This window comes from Corvus brachyrhynchos, unplaced genomic scaffold (genome assembly GCF_000691975.1).
Source record: "Corvus brachyrhynchos isolate BGI_N302 unplaced genomic scaffold, ASM69197v1 scaffold11, whole genome shotgun sequence".
Classification (NCBI taxonomy): Eukaryota; Metazoa; Chordata; class Aves; order Passeriformes; family Corvidae; genus Corvus; species Corvus brachyrhynchos.
Window position 1 is genome coordinate 3,112,394 of NW_008236965.1, and position 18,425 is coordinate 3,130,818.

Below are 18,425 nucleotides of genomic sequence, written 5' to 3' on the forward strand. Positions count from 1 at the left end.
TGAACAAGAAAGTGCCTTCAGGTATGCCTACAGCTGGAGCTGGCAGCTGCAGAGCTGGCTCTGGATACCCACTCCCTGAAATGCTGTAACTTTGTCTATGCAATAAACAGCTTTCAAGAGAACCGCCTGAAGTGCAGACATCCTTCGTGAACCTTTCTCCTATACCTGTGGAATAGTTTGTCCACCCCACCTGTAATGACCCTGGCCAGTTTTCTTGTTGAACTAGGAGTCATCCAAACTATTAAAGCTCTCTTCATGTGACATCTTGGGACTTGGTGTTATTTCACTTCCATAAAAATGTTTTTGTTCCTTTGCAGCATAGACAAGAATGTTCTTAGAGAGTCTAAGGACTAATTCAAATGTGCCTTTAATCACCTCTTTTTTCGAATTTAACTAATTACTTTGAGCAAAACATAGATCATACTACTTGTCCTCAGAATTCAGGCTATTTCTACAATTAAAGATGATATTTCTGCAGTTAAAATTGACTTTTAAAGCAGGCCTAGTGTTTTTTTCATTTTCTCATTATAATTTCCTGCTCTAAAGAATTTTCTTGTCTGTGAGTGAATGAAGACCTGTGTGCAAACTGAACAGTGGTTTTATCATTACCTTACTTTTGCTTTCTTGGAATTAAAAACTCATTTCACATTGTTACCGTTTTTCCTACCCATTTTATTACTGCATCATAATTTCAAACTGATTTGTAAAACCATCCAGCCTTTATATTGCTGTTGTGGTGAATCTCAACCTAATTCAGGAGGTCTATGTTCAGAAATAGCTCAAGCTGGTGTAAGCTGAAGTCTGACAAATTTTTCTCCAGCTGCATAGTATGTTACCAACACATGTGCATGCTGTGACAGAGTCACAGGACTTGTCAGGGATTGTTTTCCTTATTTTAGGGTCTCCAGAGAGACCATGCTTTCTGCATCTCACCTGCAGACCATCATTTGCAGCTTTGAGAGGGGTAGTAAATGCTACATGAGATACCCTGGATCTGGGCTGATCTGAGACTGAGGGCTTCCTTCTCATTGTCTGGCACCAAGAAAGCAAACCCCAGCCAGCAGCTCTTTGCATCATCCTGACACCTGGGCAGACATTTGTACTGATGTAGTTGAAATCCAGAGGGATTTCTGGCTGATGAGGATAACTAAATGTTGTCCCTAAAGCATGGGTGCAGATGAAAAAAAAAATATTACTAATATCTTGGATAATAAAGACTAATTCCACCTGTGTCTACAACTGCTTGGAAAAGAATGGAGAGATTTAACCACTCCCCTAGAATCATAGAACTAGCTTCTTGCATTACACAAATAAAATAGCTTGTTTGCTAATCATATGCTGATTCAAGTGATTCCTATTTGGTACAGTTTAATATTAGCATACTCTGATAATTGCTAGAATTTAATTTATTTCAGTCTGCATCTGCATGTTCCACAGGTGGTAATCAGTGGTCTTTCTCTATCCCATGGGAGACACTGACCTTATCACTTCTTTCCTTGCTAAAATCCTGCTCCGTTCCCCAGGTACCAGTTGCGTTTCCTTTCAGATCTGTCTAATTGATGGATGGAATTAAACTAAATTCAGAGCAATTGCTCTCAACCTTTAAATAGCAGCTGGGTTGTGGCTTCTATTTCAGCCTTGAAGAGGAGCCAGTGTTCCCAAAAGAAGAGCTTTTGGGATGGGAAGTTGTGCCAAAAGCCTGCCTGCTTTGCCCAAGGACTGGTTTTGCTTTTTCCCCAGAAGCCTTGCTGTGCACACAAGCTCAGACCACTGGGGATACAGCGCTGCCCCTTTAGACTTTCTACCATTCTAGACAGAATCTGCTTCGCATTGGTTCATACTAAGAAAAACGTTTTCTGATGATTTCAGACTCCTGGATGCTAGCCAAAGCTGCCTGTGTCCCATCAGTATGCTGCAGCACAATGTACAAACTTCAAACAGGACTAATATATAAAATCAACACAAATTATTATATTAAGTTCATAGCATCAATTAATAAAAGCATAGCAACAGCTTAATATTAAAACAGCTTTATCTATTTTATGCTTTAAAATCAGTCTGCCTCCAGAAAGTGAGGTAGGATTTCACTCTGAGGTTTTGCAGGAACTTGGTTCAGATTAACCTGATAGCATAATATGCCCTTTAGAGCCAATAAATTTATTTCTTGTACCACAGTAGCTGTACTGAAGATAATACTGAGATGATACTTCAATAATCAAAATAATGAACTTTTTGAAGTCATGCTATTTCACTGTATTGCATGAAGATGCAGTTCCTATTAGAGACTCATGGATCCTTTCAGTATCTGAATCATACAGGGAGGTATTGCCTTGAGCATATCAATTATCCAGATGCAGGAGAAGCTTAAAATACTTAAGGAAAGGAGAAAAATATATGACATTCCAATACTGCTTATTATGCACAGCATTCAAAACTTGATGTTTATCACTCACCCTTTAGTGTTTGGAAAGGCAACAAAGCCTCTCTTGGGCCCTCCTCTAAGTAAATAGGTGTTTCCTTTTGTAAGGTGCCTCCTCCAAGGTCAGGATTAGCTTCTGTCATAGTCCCTCAGTTTCATGATATGAGGAGGTTATATCTCAGGGATTTTTTGGGAGAGAGGGGAAAGTATAAATCTTTATTGTCACACTCAAGAATGGAGAGAACATAATTCCAGAAAGATTATAAAAGCTCAGACACCTTAATAAATTAATGTTGGAAACCTCCTTCAGTCAGCACTAGACTTCAGAATTGCAGTTTAAAAGGCAACTACATCTATTGGCTGTATCATTTGACTTTTTATTGAGGTATATCTGCTTTGAGATGGTAAAGTCAAAAGCAGAGCTGACAGTACTTGTCTTTCACTTTCCTTAAAAGGTTAAAAGGAAGTCAGACTTTCATGCTGTGGGGCTGTTTTAAAAGAAGTGTCACCTACCTCAGTTGAAAGAATCTGTCTGTGCCCTTTGAGAGCCCTTCTAATTATAGATGCTGAGGTGTCCTTGAGCTTTGAAGCAAATGCTGTTATCCAGTTCAATATATTGTACATTGCAGATGACTCTTTTATCTTTCCATCCAAAAGTACATTTTCAGCTTTTGGTCACAGGTTAACTGTAATTATATTACCCCTTCTAGAGATGAAGGTTCTGTAAGCACCTAAAAAGGTATAATTCATTTGCAAGTACACACACAATGAATTTTCTCCTTTTAAAAGTGACTTTATTTCCAAGAAATGGGTTCTTATTTCCCAGTATTGTGTTCACTTGATCATGGGCTTCACGAGAACGCTTTGATTACAGTGATGCAGTTACTGGTTTGTACTTGCTGAACGGGTTTTTATCAATGTCTGGCCTTAAGAGGTCTTAGCTACATACTTCTTTGATGTGGTAGTTTAAACAAACTCTTCACTGTCTTGGTTATTTTCTCTGTGTTTTGGAGTACATAACTGTAAGTGCGGAAATTGTCAGGAAGAAACACGAGTCCTAGGAAAACAAGCCAAATTCACAAACATATAATAAATTATTATTTTAACAGAACTATAAAACAGGTTAAAAAGGTTTGTAAACAGAAGAGATATTTTTCGGGCTTTCCAGCACAAATTATCTCCTTTCAGGCTGAAACAGAAGGAGAAATCTTTCAACTAAGTATGGTGGAGAACATTTGTTCTAAGTTTAACGTAATTATGTTGTTCAATTAATTAGTAACTGCTGGATTCCTGGAGCATATAGGTGGCCTCTCAATAGCGAGGACTGAAAGTCTGGTTTCACTCTTTGACTTCAACATAAAGCCGTTAATCACCACTCTTTTCTCTTAACCAGAGCCCGCAATGAAAATGAGCAGCAATAACGCAGCAATTACCAACTCCCATGGGCTGACACAATCACCTCCACAAACCAGCCATCAACCACAAGCCACCAAAACGTCAGGAGTGCAGAGCCAGGCCCTCGGGTGCTGCTGTGAGTGCAGGGCACTTGTGGCCCCCACCTCACTGGTAAAAAGGGGCCTCCTTGCAGGGAGGACGTTCCTCTGAGGTGAGAAATTAAAACTGCTTTTTCCAAGGTCTGTAGTAATGCCTGTACTGCTCCCTGCACATATTCCTCACTCGCATTCTTGGGCCATCACAGCTATAATGATGCCATTACCACTTATTTAACCTGTCAGAGTATTTTACCGAGTTCTTAAACTGTCAGCTCAGGATAGGCAGTAAGTTGTGCTGATGGGGTTTATCGTTCATGAAATACACCTTCCCAATTCTAATGTGCATGTATTTTCTGTGCTTGTTGGTACAATCTCCAAGAAAAAATACCAAGATTTTAAATGAAGAAATACAGAATTCCTCAGGATGTTTTAAATCTTATCTATAAGTTCCAGAGGGATGTCATTTATGCATAGTGTTCCCTTTAGGAATACAGGTTACTTTTTAATTTGATTTTAGCATTTTTGAAAAATACCAGACTCTTCGCAATAGAACTACACAAAGCTTTATTTGCAGGTCACCTTCTTAAGTCGTTGGGAGATTATATTCAATGAATAAATTGAAACAACTCAAACATTACAGAAGTTATCAGGAACAAGAGTTTGTTGTACAAGAGCATTTTAGGGATGACATAACAAGATAGGTACTCTGATAGCTGCTCTGGCAGATCTCCTAAAGCCAATAAGCACGTACAGTAAGCGTGGTGCAGAACACCAAAGGCAGCTTATTACACATTCTCTGCCTGATAACAGATTAAATTGAATGTGAAGAAAAACCTTCAGACAAAGAAAGTTTCTTTGTGTTTCCCCGAGAAAGTGACTCATCTGAATTCTGGTGGAAATACCCCTTTCAGCATAAATTAATACCATAGGTCTCAAAATTTCCCAAATTAATAGAGTGATTATATATTCCACATGCATTAGTTCTGCAGAGAGGTATAGGTTTCATCTTCTGTGGCCACCAAACACTCAAGTCTGTTACAAAAGCATAACAACATGCAAATGAGAAATTTCAGTTTCATATCAGCTAACATATACTGGATATGCACAGTGCTTTAAAAATTGCATCATTTCTGCATCTCTACCTGGAGCAGTTAATTTTGATTTTGTTACTGATTTATAGGAGAAAATGCCACCATATCCCTGACATAGTACGAAGTCAAGTTCCACTTCTCAAATATTTCAGTGGGTTTCCTTGGCTGCCAATTTGTTCTGTTGCCCTGGACATGCAGGGTGCCATTACTGTGCTTGAAGTTGATATTAAGGTGAACTGCAAGTCTTCTAAGATTTTCCCCCTTTCTGTTCTATATTTTTCCAAAGAGGAGTAGGTACTCTGAGCCATTTATCTGGAATTAGTTTCTCACATAATTTTCTTAAAGAGAAAGCAAGTAAAATATCCCAAAGACTGAAAACTAGGGAAAGGAACAAGCTAAAACATAACATATGCTGCCATTTTTTTAGAAAAAAAATGTGTTTATGTGTTTATGCTTGCTTTTATTTGTGTTGCTGAATATCACAAAAGCCAAAGAATAATTACTCAGGATGTCCTTATTGATATTGCTGATCATAGAACCATAGAGTCATTTAGGTTGGAAAAGGATTTTAAGACCATCAAGTCCAGCTGTTAACCCAGCACTGCCCAGTCCACCACTAAACCACATAAAAGTGGATCACAAGACCTCAGCACAAGTCATTTAAAGCACTTTTGAATTTGAGAACAGACTAAATTGTCCGTAAAAGCAACAAAGAAAACCTGTCATCTAAATTGAAGTATGCTAATATGTTCTCATAGATTTGACAAGAACGAATGCACTGCCATGAAAGTATCAAGCATTGTTATCTCTAGGTTATTGAGATTTCTTTCCATCTAAACAGCCCTCACTTTTACCTCTCATGTACACAAGGAATCCAGTGGTTTGCATAAACCTGGAATTTTCTCCATTCTCCAGTCTCCCTGATAATTAAATGGTAGAAATTTGAAATTAAAAGAAAAATTGAAGCTGACAAATACGTTGAAAGAGAGATATGTAATCATCTCGAGGTAATATCACGCTACTTTACATCCTGCAACCTTTTAATAGATACTGTTATTCTAGAAATCATGCCCATTGTTTTTCAAAACCTGATAAAAAAATCTTAGGCATCTTATTAAGAAGCAGCAGAAACCATAGGATGGTTTAAGTGCAGAAACTTGTAAAAAATGGAAGTACTTTCTCCAGGACACTCTAGGTTCCTGCAAGTGTCTCTCCAGTTCCAGCAATTATCCTTGCTATACATTATCATATCACACATTTGGGGACCTTTTTCAGCACTCCTTTCATTTTGTTATATTGAGGAATATGTCTGTGTGAAGAGGAAACATGGACTAGGGACACCCTTGGAATGATATAATCAGTAGGGCTGAAGTATGAGGCAGTTTGTGAATGATAACTACAAATTATGTAGGAAGAATTTAAGTAGCAAAACAAGGAACGACATTGTGAGGAACACTGAAGCAAAGACATTGCATTTATAAGTATCCTAATAGCCTGGATTTCATTTGACATAGTCCCTCAAAGATTTCCATACCATATAGATACATTCTACTGGATCTTTTACATAAAAAACTTTGCTGATTTCTCTGCAGATTCAGACTAGATTTCCATTCTCATTAACTACCTTCACATTTCATTTTGAGACCACAGGTTAAATACTTTCTTGGAATTTCTTAATTAAGAATAAATGTAATGTACTTTCTGAGTATATTCTGCCAAATTTCCAAAGAGATTAAGGCAGTTCTCAGAGGAAAATGGGTGCTTTACACACATACTAACTTCACAAACAGAACAGCTAAGGACTCTTTTGAGTCCAGTAATTATTGACTCCAGACTTTAACTTAACAACCTATTGCCAAAATCTGTCTTTCCTACTGCAGGGGAGGGGCTTCAGCATCCCTCAGCCTCCCCAGCGCGACCCAGCTTCCTGTGTCAGCTTCATCAGGGCAGAAGTGGCAGGAGCAATGTGGCCACCTACAAGGTTCTGCAGGTACAGGTGTGCTCACATCTTCTCCCCTGTCACTGCACTGGGGCAGAGGAATTATCTGACTTGCACAGCCTGGCATTTTGTCTCCAAATGAATAAAATAATGGTATAATAGTCTACAAGACATCTGGACTTTTCTGTCTGGCTGCTTGAGATGTCTCTTTGATTCCCACGTGGTCAAAGATTGCTCTGTGTTGTGCCAGGAAACACATGAGCATTCCCTCCACACATTTGGGGACCACTTTGGAAATAAAATAACCAAAGAAATCTCTAACACATATTTAAAAGATTGTAATTAATTGGTTAGATTTCTTTTTCCCTTTCTTTTTCTCTTTCTCCCCTACCCCTTCTTCTTTCTCCTGTTCTTGTTCTTGTACTTCTTTTTTTCTTTCTTCTTCCTCTTCTCCTCCTCCTTCTTCTCCTCCTCCTCCTTCTTCTCCTCCTCCTTCTCCTTCTTCTCCTCTTCTTCCTCCCCCTCCTCTTTTATCTTTTTCTTTTTCTCTTTTTTTTCCACGTGGTATATTTTTGGAATATATCTTCTCACTTTTTATTCTGGTCCATAACAAGACTGATGAGTCACTGAAGCTATCAATGGGATTTTTCCAGCCACCCTCGCTCTGCACACACTGCACTCCAAGGTAAAGGTCTGGATGACCTCTGGAGGCCAAAATGAGAAACTGGAAATTTTTACCATGTGTTTCTGGAAGGAAAGAGTAGACCCAGTGCTCTCCACTGCCGTTAATAAGAATATCGCATTAAGGATGAGTTTCAATATATAGAAACTGAGGATGAGGATGAGGGTGGAGGAATTGTTTTATCAAAGACCAAATGTGCCTGATACAGACACAGAGGCAGTATTTGTGGTTCTGCAACAATGTACATTGAATATATTGTGGGGCATATTGAAACAGCATGAAATTAAGTATGATTTTTCAGGTTTTCTCATGCTCTTTCATGTTACAAAGTTTCCAGTAAATTCACAAACCCTCTTTTCCAAGTGTGATCTCTTGCCATTATATTCATCTTACCTGGCTGCTCAGACAAACCTCTATTTTAAAAATTTTTTTGCTACAGAAAGGTTTAGATTACTAAAAACATGTGATTCAGTCTGGTTCCTCTTTCCTTAAAGACTGTGGAAATCAGTTATAATCAGTGACAAATGATAAACTGGGCAGAAGGTGCATTTTAATATTGAGAAGGGAAATTTCACAGTCTTAGGTATTCAGGTAAAACTTTGGTTGATCTAAACAGATGCTTAAATTCTATTGAAACATTGAGGACTTAACCCACATAAAATCATTACCATAATTAAGATCTTTGCAGAATCAAAATTATACTGGTATTTACCCAAGATGGAGAGATGCACAGTATCATCTCTATAATTTACATGTTTTAAACGTCCTCTAATACTTTCAGCATTTATCCTTCTGACTCTTATGTTTTGTCTTACCAGGTTTTAGTGTTTAAGATTAGAGGGGAACCTTTAAACAAGCAGCCTGATGATCTGCACGAAAAGGCTTAATATTGGTCCCATTATCCTTACCCAGAGACCAGGTACCCCTGGTTAACTGAAGCACAGCTTCCAGAAAGCCACTTAATCCTGGCTTGTGGTTATCAAATTTATTCCTCTAATGTCCTGCTCCAATGGTCAAGGCCTGTCATTTTTTGAAGATTGCTTTATTTCTCACCTGGCTGTGGATGACCTCAGTATTCAACCATTGACTCTCTGTGTGCTGATCTTTGCTAAAGTTGAGTCCTTTTGCATCTTTCTCCAGCAAGACAATCAGCTCATGTCATTTCCCAGTCCTTTCTTTGACAGGATAAATAGAGTCCTTAGTTTTTCACTATGAGAAATTTTAATATTTTTAATTAAATTTAATTTTATTTAATTTAACCTAATAATTTTCAATATTTTCAATAATTTTTGTCATCCCAAATAATTTTAATTTCCTTTAAAATATAGGCACCAAAACTGTTACCTTCTGTAGTAATACTCAGTTTCTCATTTAAGGTACTTAAATCTTTTAAAAGTGCTTTGTGCTGGGACAGAGGGTCTTAGTCTCTGCATGACCAACACCCCATGTTCCAACACATACAGTGTTTCTTTTGACTCTGTTGTAATGATTTGGACTCAACTTATGGTGAGAGCATTCTCTGTTGGTGCTCTGCCCTCGTTGCAGATATCATCAGATAAATTCCTGTGTATAGGCTTAAGCCAAATTGTATTAGGAATGATTTTATATTTATTTCTAGAACACAAATAGAAATGATGAAGAGTATCCCTTAGCACTAATTTTGGTGAAAACCACTTAAGGTATGCCCTCATGGATTGCCCTTTGAGAGCTTAAAACAGTTTAGTGTAAGGTTATTGATATTGTAAAGTGCCAATTTCTCAACTGGGATGTGTGTGTAGATGTGTGTGTGATGATAAAAAATAAAAATACATCCATTACATCTATTATGTATATGTAGTACAGCAATCAGACAGGAAGCAAACTCACTGAAGAATAAAATCAGGTTTGTTTTGCCAAGCCTTGTTGCAGTCAAATTGTGTTGAGTGACTTTCATTGTTCTGATAATTATTAATTAATTTTTATATTTGGGGTTGAAGTCAGAATAGCTGCATTTATTGTGTGGAATTTTGTTAAGCACTATGACTTAACAGTACTGAAGGTAGCTGCATCAGTCACACATCTCCTTGCCTAGCCCTTTTGTGCTGATACTTTCTCAGGCCAGTTAGTTTAAGAATAGCTGGCAGTTAGAAATAATATCTTATTTTTCAGTGCCTTTTGAATAATAAGCACATCTTGTGTCTTCATGAATAAGTGAGCTATTCTGTTTCCTTCCAAACAAAAAATTATTATTATTATTATTTGTTGAAAACTCTACTATTTTCCTTCATTACTAGCTGTGCTATTATTCTTCTTCATGACAGGTATATTTAGTACACTAAGATTTCTTTTTCTCCTAATACAGATATCACCATTCACACTGCTGTTCGATTGTATCTTTTCCAAAGTTCTTATCTGCTGACTTCTGTTCCATTTTTCTGTGCTCCAAAAGCTTACCCTGAGTTTGCACTGACTGCTGTCTATTCCTCCCATTTCTCTTTGCAACATCTGTTACTCAAATTATCACCTTCATTTTGCTACTGAACTAAAAGGAGCTTTTTGAAAAACATTACATCTTTTCAACTGTACATCCATGTCTTTTTAGTCATCTAATGTAAGTTTCTAAACAGTCCTCTGAGGAGCCAGAAAAAAAAAAAAGATTGCCAGTCAGAAAAGAATCACTTTTCATAATTTCCCTCAGCTTGACAAAACTAACCCTTTTTCTCTCTTTTTCCACACTGAATGTAATCAGATTGTGATCACTGATCTCCAGGCTTTGCCAGCTTCCTTTCTAGTGACTAAATTTTCTTTTCTTTTTTTTTTTTTTAAAGCCAAAACAACAAAGCCTGCTACAGAATTGCTTTTTGTTGGACATATCGTTGCTGTGAGAATGTGCCATCTACTGCTTCAGGACTGTTGTGTTTTACTACAGGCTCCCTGGCTGAAACCTACAAACCCTCCAACATTTTTTTCCTGTCTTTGCATTGGGAACAGGTGCTCAGATAGGGAGCTGTGCTGCCCTCCTACTGGGAATCATGTAGCAGCCACCCCTGCCCATCTCCCCATCTCAGTTTCCTTCCTGAGTTTTGTCTGACATGCATCAGATGCTGTAATTGCACATTTCTCTCAGTTGTGCATTACTGGAGCAGTTCCAGGTCTGTAACTGTGTTGCTGGGTGGGTCAGGAGGAAGGAATAAGCAGGCAGGGAGGGGCTCTCCAGCTTGGCAAACCAGGGTCCCATGGGCTGTGGGAGAACCCAGCTGAAGTCTGATCTCCCCTCAACATACAGCAACCCAGAACTACTGGCACTGCTGCAAAGTCCACTTTTGGGCTTACAGCAGCTGCATATCCCAGCATTTTCAGAAGTCCTCATCTGAGTCTGGTTTGAACTATCTCCCCTGGGCAGCCAGGTGAGGAAAAATAATGATTTCTCCTAACCAGAGAGGATGATAGGAAGTGGCCTCAAGTTGTTCCAGGAGAGATATAGATGGGATATCAGGAAAAATTTTTTCACCAGAGGAGTTTTCAAGCACTGGAACAGGCTGCTGAGGGAAGTGTTGGAATCACCATCCCTGGAGGTATTTAAAAGACATGCAGATGTTGGTATTTAGGGACAGGGCTTAGTGGTGCACTTGTCAGTGCTGTGTTTACCATCCTACTCGATGGTCTTTGAGGTCTTTTCGGTCCTAAATGATTCCATGATTCTATGAAATGGTTTGTGTCTTGCTTCCTTCTGTGGGTAGACCAAAAAACCTGCACAAGCTTAGTGTCAAGCATCCATCTCACTTAATGAGTAATTTTGAATTTCAAAATTATTTACACATGGGGAATGAAACCAGAGCAAAAAGGGAGTCAAAAAATGCTGCAAATTTTGAATAGAAGCACCATAGAGTCATTTCTTTGCAGTACTGCAAGAATCTACTCTTACAAACCTACTTGAAAGCTCTACCACTTGGGTTGGAAACAACGTGGTGGGGGGATTTTTTTCCTCTGATGCTGACTCATTTTTAATTACCTTTTGCTCCCTAATAAATTTAGAACACTTAAATTGAAAGTAGCTTTGATCCACAGCCCCCACTTATTATCAGAAATCTGTGTGCAATTGCACCCAGTGTTTCAGTTTGCATAACTTTTTTGTGACGCTATTAAAGCTGCTTGCATAATAAAATTAAATGCAGTTTACATTTAGTAATGTGTCTGTTCACTTGCCTGTAATCAAACTGACAGCTTTTCCTTTAAACAGTCAATCAAGTCTCCGGTTCTTTCTGGCTCTGTTTATTTGATTGGAGTTGAGATGTCATAAAACAGAATGGAATATTTTACAAGTTCTGATTACATGCTTTGACTTTTTTAGGACTGCAATTTCTTTCATTCATAAAAAAGAACCTCTGAATTATTAAAAAAAAAAAACCACCCTGATTTTCATTTCACAGTTGATGCTACAGTTACCAAAACCACAATCTGAATTCTAAATGTTTTTTCTCTGTCAAAAGTAGCTAAAAAGCCTACACATTAAGTTCTTAATTGATTAGATTACAGCAACAATTTCACGAATAAGGCATATTTTTTCCAGGCTATATCCTCTGAATAGAGTTTTATTTAAAGATAAGGCAAAATGATTCTGCTACAGAACAGAATCTAGGAACTGAATGATACATCTGCAGCTGGAATAGTAGGTGGTTATTTCAAATAAAAAATATCGCCTAGCATTTTTTATTACTTAGAAATTAGGTACATATCCTAAGTATGCCTTAGTGAGACCATGTTAGCTGTCACCAATCACCTTCTGAATTCTGATGTGCCTTGGCATAGTTTCCAGGCAGTTTAGCTCCATGATCTTTCCAGGTGCAGAGGTGAGACTGACTAACCTGTAGTTACCCAGATCTTCCTTTTTCCTCTTTTCAAAAATGGGGGTTAGGTTTCCCCTTTTCCAGTCAGTGGGAGCTTCCCTGGACCGCCATGACTTCTCAAATATGAGGGACAGCGCCTTAGCAGCTTCATCCACCAGCTTCCTTGGGATCCCATGCACGCATCTCGTCAGGTCACATGGTCTCGTGCACCATCAGCTTCCTGTGATGGTCTCAGACCTGACCTTCTCCTATGGTGGGCAGCTCTTCATTCTCCAAATCCCTGCCTTTGCCTCCTCTGACTTGGGTGGTGTGGCTGGAGAGCTTGCTGGTGAGGAACGAGGCAAAAAGTCATTGAGCACCTCAGCCTTCTCCACATCCCAGGTAACCAGGTCTCCTGTTTCCCTCCAGAGAGGGCCCACATTCCCTAGTCTTCCTTTTATCATTGATGTACCTCTAGAAGCTTCTCTTCTTGCCCTTGACATCCCTGGCCAGATTTAATTCTATCAGGGCTTTAGCTTTCCTAACCTGATCCCTGGCTGCTTGGACAATTTCTCTGTATTCTTCCCATGCTACCTGTCCTTGCTTTCATCTTCTGTAGGCTTTGTTTCTGTGTTTGAGTTTGTCCAGGAGTTTCTTATCCATCCACACAGGCCTCCTGGCATTTTTGCCTGTCTTCCTCTTTGTTGGGAAGCATGGCTTCTGAGCTTGGAAGAGGTGATCTTTGGATATTACCCAGCTTCCTGGGTCTCCTCTTCCCTTCAGGGTTGGTAGTTTACCAAGCAGATCCCTGAAGAGGCCAATGTCTGCTCTCCTGTAGTCCTGGGCACTGAGCTGGCTGTGCACCTTCCTCACTGCTCTAAGGATCTCAAGCTCCACCATTCCATGGTCACTGCAGCCCAGGCTGCCCTTGAGCCTCACATTCCTCACCAGCCCCTCATTTGTGAGAGCAAGGTCCAGCACAGCCCAGCACTTCTCCTCAGTGCCTCCTCTGCCACTTGGAGTAGGAAGTTATCATTAGTGCATTCCAAGAACTTCATGGATTGCCTGTGCCCTGCTGGGTTGTCCTTCCAACAGATATTGGGGTGGCTGAAATCCCCCATGGGGACCAGGACTTGTGAATGGGAGGCTGCTCCTACCTGTCTATTGAGGGCCTCATCCATTCAGTTCTCCTGGTAGGGCAGCCTGTCACAGATCCCTACTATAATGTCACCTGTCCCTGCCCTTCCTTAAATCCTGACCCCTCAGCTCTCAGTCAGCTCCTCATCTGTCTGCAGGCAGAGCTTCTTGTACTTCAGCTGCTCATTTACATAGATGGAGACAACTCCTCCTGGTCTCCCTGCCTGTCCTTCCTAAAATGCCTGCATTCGAACACTCCTGTCCCAGGATCCATCCCACCACATCTTTGTGATGCCAACAGGATCACAGCCTTGCAGGGGTGTGCACAACTCTATCTCCTCTTGTTTATTCCCTGTGGTTTGTGTGTTTGCATAGAGACATTTAAGATGGACTCTCAGTGGGGCAACACGGTTAGTGAAGGGTCTGGAGAGTGAGTTATGTGAGGAGTGGCTGAGGGAGCTGGGGGTGTTAAACCTGGAGAAAAGGAGGCTCAGGGGAGACCTTGTTGCTTTCTAAAACTCCCTGAAAGGACATTGTGGCCAGGTAGGGGTTGGTCTCTTCTCCCAGTCAGCCTGTGACAGGATAAGAGGAAATGGCCTCAAGCTGCAGCAGGAGATGTTCAGATGACATCAGGAAGAATTTCTTCACTGAACGTGTGGTTAAGCATTGGAATGGGCTGCCCAGGATGGTGTTGGAGTCACCACCCCTGGCAGTGTTCAAGAGACGACCGGATGTAGCACTTGGTGCTATGGTGCTATAGTTGATAAGGTGGTGTTTGGTCAAAGGTTGGAACCCAATGGTCTTGGAGGTCTTTTCCAACATTAATGATTTTATGCTTCTGTGATTCTCAATGAAGATGACTTACTGGCTGGAGGGGCTGTAATTCCTTGGTGCTGCTCTTCTGGTGCTCTCCTGCTGACCTGTAAATCCTCTCCAGGCTCTGAGCATTTCTTGTTGGCCCTGGCATCAGACTGGTAGGAGTGGGGTGGATTGAGGCTTCTCCTCCCCAGCAACTGTAATTTAAAGCCTCTTCCCCAGCTCAGCAAGCTTGTGACCAAAGATCTTTCCCTTCTCTGACAGACGGGCCCCATCACTCCTCAGGCTTCTCAAAGCAAGTCCCATCATCCAAGTAGCCAAACCCCTGGCTTGTGGCACCAGTCCTGTAACCATTTGTTGATTTGCCAGATTTGACTGTCCCTTTCAACCCCTTTCCATTTGACTTTTGGGAGGATAGATGAAAAAGCTGTCTGTGTTCCAGATGCCCTCACCACTGCTTACAAAGTTCTGTAATCCTTGATCCTCTTCAAACATTTTATTTCAGATCAATCCTCAGTTTCAATTTGTAGCATTTGGCAGACTATGTCAGCATCAAACATGGCCATATTTTTATTCTTTTCATCTTACCCTTTGATCTTTTCGTATATTATACACAGATACTTAATGGTCTTACTGCTACAGGCCTCATGGGATCCTACATTCAAAATACCTCTCTGGAACATATATTCAAAATAACCATTTGAAATACTTATGAAAGCACTATGATTAAATTAACTTTTTGTATATAACCTGATATAACCACAAAAAAACTAGGGCAAGTTTTTCAGTCCTGACTCTTTCTTTGGTGTATCACTATGTTGTAGTCTCAAGGGACCCAGTTTCAAGAATTCGTAGGTACTTTTAAGATATCATTATCTGAGGATCAAAAATTTAGATTGCAGAATTACTGAGATATGACTTCTAATAAAGATAAATAAGAATCCAAACCAGTGATATACCATACACATATTGGGAATACGTGTCATTTATAGATCTCTTCAAATATACTTAACTGCATGAAAAAACTTTGAAAAAAGTTATAGCATCAGTTTAGGATATCCTTTCTTCATGAACAGTTTAAATGGTACATATTGCTAATAGGAATGATAGCCCTACTAGTACGTATATTCCTATATTTATGGATACGTGATCTGAAAAAGCAGTCTTCCACAGGGATGACAGGCATGGGGCAAGGAAATGTAAGAAGCATAAATCAGAATTGTATTCTTTACTTCAAAGTCTAATTGATTAAATTTGTATGATGGGATTAATGCTCTATTCTGAAGCTTTAGTTGTGTATAATTCCACAAGACTTAACATGACTAGAAATTACCAAAAAAACCTGAGAATATTCTGTTGCCTGAAAAAAAAAAGCTGCAATAATCCCAAGAGATGAAGACTTAAGTCCTTCTTAGGTGCCTAACTTCAGCTACCTAAATGTGAGGCACCTGGGCTAAACCAGCTCTGCTCCCTGCTTAGCCAAGGAGATGGACATCCCTAAGGCAGTAACCAGCTTATGGGTCCACCTGAGCACGGTTTGGGTACCTTCTCTCCTAGCAGCTGTGAAGACAGTCCAAGTAACTACACAGAGCTCAGATATGGATTTTTCAGGACTATGTTTATATAAAAGAAATCTGACCCAGACATAAAGACTGGTTGATTATTGTACTATTAATTAACTCTAACTACAGTTTTAGCAGCTCCATAAAAGTGGAAGTCTTCTGAATATCTCATCGAGTGTAATAATTAAACTCTGCATTATGAATATAACTTCATTAGGAAGCCAATTTGAAATTTCAAGCCTGAAGGAACTCTTATCCCTGGCCCAAGTGTGGTGAATTCTAATAATTCTTCCACATTTTAGTATACTGAAGAAATTAAAAATAATTTGCTGTATACTCTCTTTCTGTACTCTGTGAATGCAACTCATAAATGAATTGACAGCAGATGTTAAAGGATTCGATCTAAATTGTTAGATTCAAATTAATATGATCTACAGACAAAGGAATTTAAAATTTAGAAGGTCAAGAGGAATCCTAACCCCTATTAGAAAGGAAAAATAATGTGAAGAATAAACACTTCTAGATTTATCAGCTGTCTTTCAAACATTTTTTGAGAAGAAATCCTGATAGTTATATAGTTTTTCAATGTATGGGAAAATTAAATCATGTACCAGTTCAGTTCAGTGACTGAAGTACATTTCATTAGCTCTTCAGCCATTACGAGATTGTTTAGCTGCTACAAACAAAATCTAGCAATCTAATTTATCAAGATCCTGTTTGTGGAAATTAAAAATAATAAAAAATTATTTGGTCTAGTTTTTATATCCATCTTCTTGGTGCCACCAGGGAAGGAGACGTGGGAGGGTGGTGGTTGACAATGCAGAGGCACCAGCACCAGTACAGAGCTTGGCAGGGCAGCTCGGTGCTGCTCGCCTGCTTGGAGACCCTCATCCTCTGAGCTTTGCTTTGGGCTCCCCCAGGGGCAGGCAGGTCAGCAGGGGAAAGCAGGTGGTGCCTGGTGGCAGCAACAGTGCTTTACTTCCCTGGATTCACGCTGTTTTTTTGCCAAACATAAATAATGCTCTTGACTCATAGTCATTAGGGCACTGTAAAAGCATTTGGTATTTCCCCCTGCTGTGCTTGTGCTTTAACTGCAAATAACTGACAGCAGCAATTTCGTTCCTCAGCACAGCTGTAATTTGATATAGAGTCCCTTGGACTGGTATCTCATTGCTACTGCCTGCCCATTGCAGAAAGAGAAGACTTTATTGGATGTTTCATGGCAGTTTGGCTTTAGCTGAGCTTTTTCTGGTCCTCTTATGAAGGCTGCTGAAAGTGGCTGTCTTAAACCCTTAGGAACTTTGCATCTACTTTGCAGTGGAGCCACAGTTTCAATGCTTTACAAGCACAGAATAAAAATGGGAGATGCCCTCCTCAATAAAACAAGAATAACCCTGGACACTGCCTCTTCGCAACAGGTTTTCCCCAGCCTTGGAAGACAGTATAGTTCAAAGCTGCTAGCCAGTTTTTCCCAGTCACAAAGTTACCTGCTAATTCTCAGATTTTGAATTGATCTCGCTCCAGATCTAAAGCAGCCCTTCAAGATGCTCCAATATGTGGCATACTTGCTGTGGGCTCCAGTGTAAAGGATAAAATTATATCCTCTGACCAGTGTTCTTCTTGTTTTATAGCCCAGGTCTTCCATCCCATGTGCTCCCACTCAGCTGCATTTCCAGCATGCTGAGTAATTGGGCTACTTCGTTTTAGAAGGGGGTCCCCAAAAAGCAAAACTCTCATCAGCAAGTGCTGAAAATGTTTAGCGTGCAGGGATGGCTTTGTTGCAACTGTGATGTGGATACAACTCCTGCTTGCATCTGCTGACCAACTGCTAGGAAAGGGCTTATCAAATTAAAAGAATAACTGTTTTCTGCCTGTCTAAGATTACTTTCTACTCTACTCCCCCAAGGAATGTACGTACCTATCAGCTGGCCAGTTTGAATATGGACAATTCTTTAAGCCACTTAAAGTTGTGACCGCCTCTGTGATCCACACTTAAGAATAGACAAACCCCTCCAGCTCTCTCTCTTGTTTCCGGTGCTGGGACAGGTGGCTGCGGGGCCCGAGCGGGGCTGCTCGGGCTGGGCCGGGCCACGCCATCCTGGAGCCGATGGGCCCTGTTCCACCCGCGGACACCTCCCCCAACCCTGCTGTGGGCAGCACCCGCCCCTCCCCCACTCTCCACTGTGATGAGCCACATTCCAGCTGCAAGGCCGAGGTGAGATTAACCCTTTTAGTGCTGTGAAGAGCTGAAAACCTGAGGGAAGAGAGAGAGAGAGGAGATGCTTAAAGCTGAAATTCTGTTGTGAAGCTATGATATATCAGAGTATCCCGTTGTAATTTCATGAAGATATGGGGGGTGGAGTGTTCAGCTTGTACCTATGATCTCAGCACCTGTGCTGAGATAGGCAGATGCTGACGCAGCTGTAATTTCATGAGAAGTTTGGGCAGGGGGGGAAGGACCAGATGAGGACTTTTGCTCCA

The 18,425-nt window shown here is 40.3% G+C and overlaps 1 long non-coding RNA gene across 22 annotated transcripts in view; it reads left to right on the plus strand.

Annotated features, from left to right (window-relative positions):
* The window catches only part of LOC108445249, a 290,571-nt gene that overhangs the window by 215,465 nt on the left and 56,681 nt on the right, over window positions 1-18,425 (plus strand). For 19 of the 22 annotated variants that reach the window (XR_001860035.1, XR_001860024.1, XR_001860039.1 and 16 more), the window contains 3 exons: window positions 3,813-4,025; window positions 6,884-6,993; window positions 10,432-11,788. This is a non-coding gene — a long non-coding RNA (uncharacterized LOC108445249). Of the gene's footprint in view, window positions 1-3,812; window positions 4,026-6,883; window positions 7,000-10,431; window positions 11,789-18,425 lie in introns of those variants that run through there. The other 3 variants (XR_001860029.1, XR_001860038.1, XR_001860046.1) reach the window with 3 other exon arrangements.